We start from the raw sequence: 5,984 nt of genomic DNA on the forward strand, positions 1-5,984 counted from the left end.
CCCCAAAGCCGCACTTTCTGCTCCCACAAAACACAACACCCTTGCCCCGCCCCTTCTCTGAGGCCCCGCCCCCACTCAGTCCATCCCCTCTGTGGGTGCTCTCCCCACCCTCACTAACTCATTTTCACCCGACTGGCTCAGGGGGCTGGGGCGGGGGTTTGGGGTGCAGGAGGGGGCTCCAGGCTGGGGCAGGGGTGCAGGAGGGGGTGCGGGCCCTGGCTGGGGGTGCAGACTTGGGGGGGGCCTGGGGATGAGGGATTTGGGGTGTAGGAGGGTGGTCCAGGCTCGGACCGAGGGGTTCAGAGGGCAGGAGGGGGATCAGGGCTGGGGAAGGGGGTGCAGGCTCCAGGCAGTGCTTACTTCAAGCAGCTTCCGGAAGCAGCAGCATGTCCCCCCTCTGGCTCCTACGCGGAGGCATGGACAGGCGGCTCTGGGTGCTGACCCCTCTGCAGGCACCGCCCCTGCAGCTCCCTATGGCTGCAGTTCCGGCCAATGGGAACTGCAGAACTGGCATTTGGGGCGGGGGCAGTGCATGGAGCCCCCTGGCTGCCAGAGTAGGAGCCAGAGGGCGGACATGCCGCTGCTTCCAGGAGCCGCATGGAGCCACTGCAGGCAAGGAGCCTGCCTTAGCCCCACTGCGCTGCCAACCGGACATTTAATGGCCCGGTCAGCAATGCTGACCAGAGCCGCCAGGGTCCGTTTTTGACCGGGCAATCCGGTCAAAAACTGGACACATGGCATCCCTACTTAGGGGTGCTGTGCTACAGGGATTTGGGGAGTTCAGTAGGGGGCACTCTCCCCTCACAGTTAGTGCGGGCCCCAATGCAGTGGTAGGGGGCGCTAAGGTGCAGGGACCTGAGGCCAGTGCTACTTTGTCATGTTGATGGAGGTTCCAGCTTTCATGCTGGGCTTAAACCATAGGTCTGAAAACTGGTTGTTATTGATGTCACGTCATTGCCCCCCAAGGCCAGCACAATGATAACAGTGTCCTGGCCCATTCATCTCATGGACCACTCCATTCTGCATCCCTAAACCCTCTGCAGTGCCTGTAGGATACAGGAATTTCTTCCCATCTCCAAAACACTGGGATCTTGGGGTTAGGCCATAAGAATGGCCGTACTGGGTCAGACCAAAGGTCCATCTAGCCCAGTATCCTGTCTTCCGACAGTGGCCAATGGCAGGTGCTTCAGAGGGAATGAACAGAACAGGTCATCATCAAGTGATCCATCCCATCACCCATTCCCAGCTTCTGGCAAACAGAGTCTAGGGACACTTCAGAGCATGGTTTTACATCCATGCCCATCCTGGCTAATAGCCATTGATGGACCTATCCTCCAGGAACTTATCTAGTTCTTTTTTGAACCCAGTTATACTTTTGGACTTCACAGCATCCCCTGGCAATAAGTTCCACAGGTTGACTGTGCATTGTGTGAAGAAATACTTCCTTTTATTTTAAACCTGCTGCCTAAAAATTTCATTGGGTGACCCCTAGTTCTTTTGTTATGTGGGGCATGAATAATATTTTTTTATTCACTTTCTCCACACCACTCATGGTTTTATAGACCTGTATCATATCCCCTTTAGTCATCTTTTTTCCCAGCTGAAAAGTCCCAATTTTTTTAATCTCTCCTCATATAGAAGTTGTTCAATACCCTTCATCATTTTTATTGCCCTTTTCTGTACCTTTCCTAATTCCAATATATGTTTTTGAGTTGGGGCAACCAGATCTGCATGCAGTATTCAAGATGTGCGTGTGCCATGGATTAATCTAGAGGCAGTATGTCTTGTTCTCTATCCCTTTGCTAACAGTTCCTAACATTCTGTTCACTTTTTTGACTGCGGCTGTACATTGAGTGCATGTTTTCACAGAACTATCCACAATGACTCCAAGATCTCTTTCTTGAGTAGTAACAGCTAATTTAGACCCCATCCTTTTATATGTATAATTAGGATTATGTTTTCCAATATCCACTACTTTGCATTTGTCAACATTGCATTTCATCTGCTGCTTTGTTGCCCAATCAATCTCCCAGTTTTATGAGATCCCTTTGTAACTCTTCGCAGTCTGCTTTGACTTAAATATCTAAACTTTGGTCTTAACAAAAAGACCAAAGTTAAAGCTAAAAAACATTCCTACAGCAGCTGACAGACCTTGTCCAAGAGGAGGGGACAATACAGGATACCCATATGGAGTGGCCTTCCGTGGCAGTTGGAAATGGCGGGAGGACAGAATGTTGGGGCCTGAAGGTTCCATGGCAGTTGAAGGAGACATTTGCTGTGCCAGTGTAACCCCCTTTCCTTGATGGGCTGTTGTGGAAGAGATCCTTAGTTACTGCTAAATTAGAACCAGTTAGACTTGTTATAGGAACCCAGTGTTACTAGACAGGTACCAGATCAGCCCACAGTAGGGCAAGCAGGCTCCAGATTAGGCCAGATGCCACAACTGTCTTGGGAAGGTCAGATGAGCTTCTCCTGGGCATGCTCAGAGTCAGCAGGGAAAGAGCCATACCAGGCATCCATGTCGACAGTACTTCACATGCCTCCTTTATGGTGGTAGCAGCTGCCCCTAGAAATACAAGTGGGGGGTGACAGAAAGGCCAGACACACTAGAGAGAGCAGCTCTAGCTATGGGGCCACCTGGCCTTGCACTTTGTAGACCCTGAGCAAGGACTTGAACTGAGATGCTCAGGAACTGACAGGGGGAATATGTTCACTGGCAAAGCATGTGCCATCTGTCTCTCCAGTGCCTGAGCTGCATGGAGAATAACCTACTACTGCTACCTGCTAAATGAATCTTTTAGCTCATAGGGTTAGAGGCCTGTGCCGTATTTAGTGGCCAAAGATCCCAGCTTCGGCCTGCCTACCCATGCTATGGGGTGGCACACAAGAGTAGTGATCAGAAAGGAGGAGGAGAAATCCAAAAGGACCCCCATACATAGAGCTGGACAGGAAATTGTTTTCCATCCCATGAAAATTTTCAAATTTTTGGAATTTTTTCCCATCCTGAATTGGGATGCAAAGTCAAAATTTGGAAATCTTTAGTGAACTGAAAATCTGGAGGGGGGGGGGGGGGGGAACAGGTTCAGGTTTCATTTTGATAATTTCATGATGTTTCATTTTAATTTTGACCATTTTTTGTAATATTCCCCACTATAATTAGCTTCAATTTCCAAATGAAAAGTTGCTTTGAAATGGAAAAATTAAAAATTTAATTTAAAAAATCTGGAAAAAAAAGTAGTTTGAACAATTTGAAAATGGTTGGGTTGTTTTTGTTTTTTCAGTCAAGAAATTTGTCAAAAATTTCCCACAAATAGTTTTGGTTTCAGCAAATAGGCATTTTTCATGGAAACATTTTATCAACATATTTCCAACCATCTCTAGTCCTCTGCAGATAACAGAAAGCTAGATCTGACAAACAGGGGGAGGAGATTTAATTTACATAATGTTAATAGTTCTATTGCATTCATCACCAACACGTGTGTTAGACACACACACACACATACACACACACGCACTGAAGAGCCATGGTGTTTTAAACCTAGGACCACGTAACACATACAGAGCATTTATTTTACACAGACTTAGAACATTTCAGCCATAGCTCTCAAACTGCTGCATGGAAGAAGGTTGGTTTTATCACTCTCAGTTTATAGATGAGGAAAGTGAGGTACTGATAGAAGTGACTTTTAAAGTTTAACACAGCACATCACAACCAGAATGCCTACAAGTCCTCACTCCCTGTCCTCTTGCTCTAACCAACTAGACCACGATCCCTTGCAAGAGCTGGAGATAGAACCCAGGAGTCCTGATCTCTCCAGTGCCTTCAAGACGTAACATATTCCACCCTTTTTGTCTCTGTAACAAGGTAGGAAACTCACATCTCTCAAGCCAGAGTCAGTAACCACTCCTCTCCAGATGCATCAAATCCTGAGCCAAGCTCCAATTTACCCAGATACTCTTAAATGAAAGAGAAGAATAGACAAATAGGAATCCTAAAATAAATAAAGCTTCCCCTCTAGATATAGACAATGCAAAGCCAGGCTGGGGATGTGAATCATGAAGGCTCTAACCTTAGGGATCAGGATGGATTTGTAATTTATTATTTATATTACTAGTGCAAAGGGTCATCACTGAGATCAGCCTCCCCCTCCCCCCCATGTGCCAGGCACTGGACATACCCTCACTGAGATCAGGCCCCCATCATGCCAGGCACTGCATAGGCCTGACCGAGATCAGGACCCCCATCATGCCAGGTGCTGCACAGACACAGTGAGAGACAATCCCTGCCCCAAGAAGCTCACTGTTTAAATAAGACAAGGAATAGGAGGGGAGACAGTGGCAAAATGATTTGCTGAAGGTCACATAGCAAGTTGGTGGCAGAGCCAGGAATCCGTGTGTGAGATGGTTAATGATTCCTGCTGAGCAAGGGGCAGAACAGGGGGAAATGAACCCCATTCTGGGGCAGTTTGCACCTTGAGGGCTGCAGTAATTCCTGGAGGTGTTTGTTGTGAAGCAAAACAATCAGCCTCACTTTTTCCTCCATCAACTGCTTTGTGGCTTATTCACATCACACAGCTGCTAATGTCAGTCAGCCTATCCAGGATTGCACCAGTGACCTCAAAATAGAAAAATTTGCTGTTATAGCAAAGACCAAACCCCCTTTAACCAGGGCTGTAACAGACTCTTATCCTTTGTGGATCAGGGACGGGGGGGAGCTATGACACACATCACCAGTGGGTTACTCTACTGCCTCCCAGCTAACAGGCCTGGTCCATTAGCACAGGCCAAAGGTGACTGTGGGAAGAGCTCAATGGAAAATGTTTTGGGTTTTTTTCTCCCCCTCTGAAGTTTTTGATGAGAAAAGGAGGAAAAATCACTTGCCTATATTTTTCAAGGAAAATTTTGTTTTTTTCAGCAAAAATTGGAAAATTTCAGCCAAAACAAAAAAATTAAATTTGGAAATGCTTCACGGGAGTTGTAGTTTTGGTGCCTCGTGCTCCCATTCTCTTCCATAGGCTGGCAGTGGCCTACCTGGTTGGACTACATCTCCCATGATGCACTATGGTCACCCCTAGGAGCTGGGAAGTAGTGCATCATGGGATATGTAGTCTGTAGAGTACAACCAAACCACAACTCTCAGAAAGCACTAGGGCACGTACACAAATTGAAACATTTCAGTTTCCAGCTTAAATTTTTCTGTTTTCAGGGATCTGTTTCTTTAACAAACAAAATTCAACATTTTCCATGGAATGCAAACACTTTTCATGGAAAAACTTCATTTAATCAAAAATCAAACATTTCATCCAAATAAAGTTTAAATGAAAATTTTTCAGCCATTATAATTATGCCCAGCTCTTATCTAGTGATTTCCATTAGAAGATCTCAAAGAACTTTACAGTATCATTGTCTCCATTTTGCAGATGGGGAAACTGAGGCACAGGGGTGGCCGTTACTTGCCTGAGATCACCCAGCAAGCCAGAGACTGAGCCAGAAGTATTAACGTAGTGCTCTGTCCACTAGACCAGTGCTTCTCAACCTTCCCAGACGACTGGACCCCTTTTAGGAGTCTTGTTTGTCTTGCGTGAAACCCCCAAGTTTCACCTCCACTTAAAAACTACTTGCTTACAAAATCAGACATAAAAATACAAATATGTCACAGCACGAGTACTGAAAAACTGATGACTTTCTCATTCTGTCTGTATGAAATTTTAGTTTGTACTGACTTTGCGAGTGCTTTTCATGTAGCCTGCTGTAAAACTAGGCAAATATCTAGATGAGCTGATATACCCCCGGAAGACCTCTGCCTACCCCCAGGGATACGTTTACCCCTGGTTGAGAACCACTGCACTAGACCACACTGCCTCACAGCCCAGCTCCAGATGTTAGATCCACAGATCACAGGTTCAGTCCCTGCATTCCTTATAGCTGCTCTCTTCTCACTCCAGTGTCTCCTGCCCAGACCCACAACCCAAGTGCAGATCCCA

The sequence above is a fragment of the Trachemys scripta genome, chromosome 4 (genome assembly GCF_013100865.1).
Source record: "Trachemys scripta elegans isolate TJP31775 chromosome 4, CAS_Tse_1.0, whole genome shotgun sequence".
Taxonomy (NCBI): Eukaryota; Metazoa; Chordata; order Testudines; family Emydidae; genus Trachemys; species Trachemys scripta.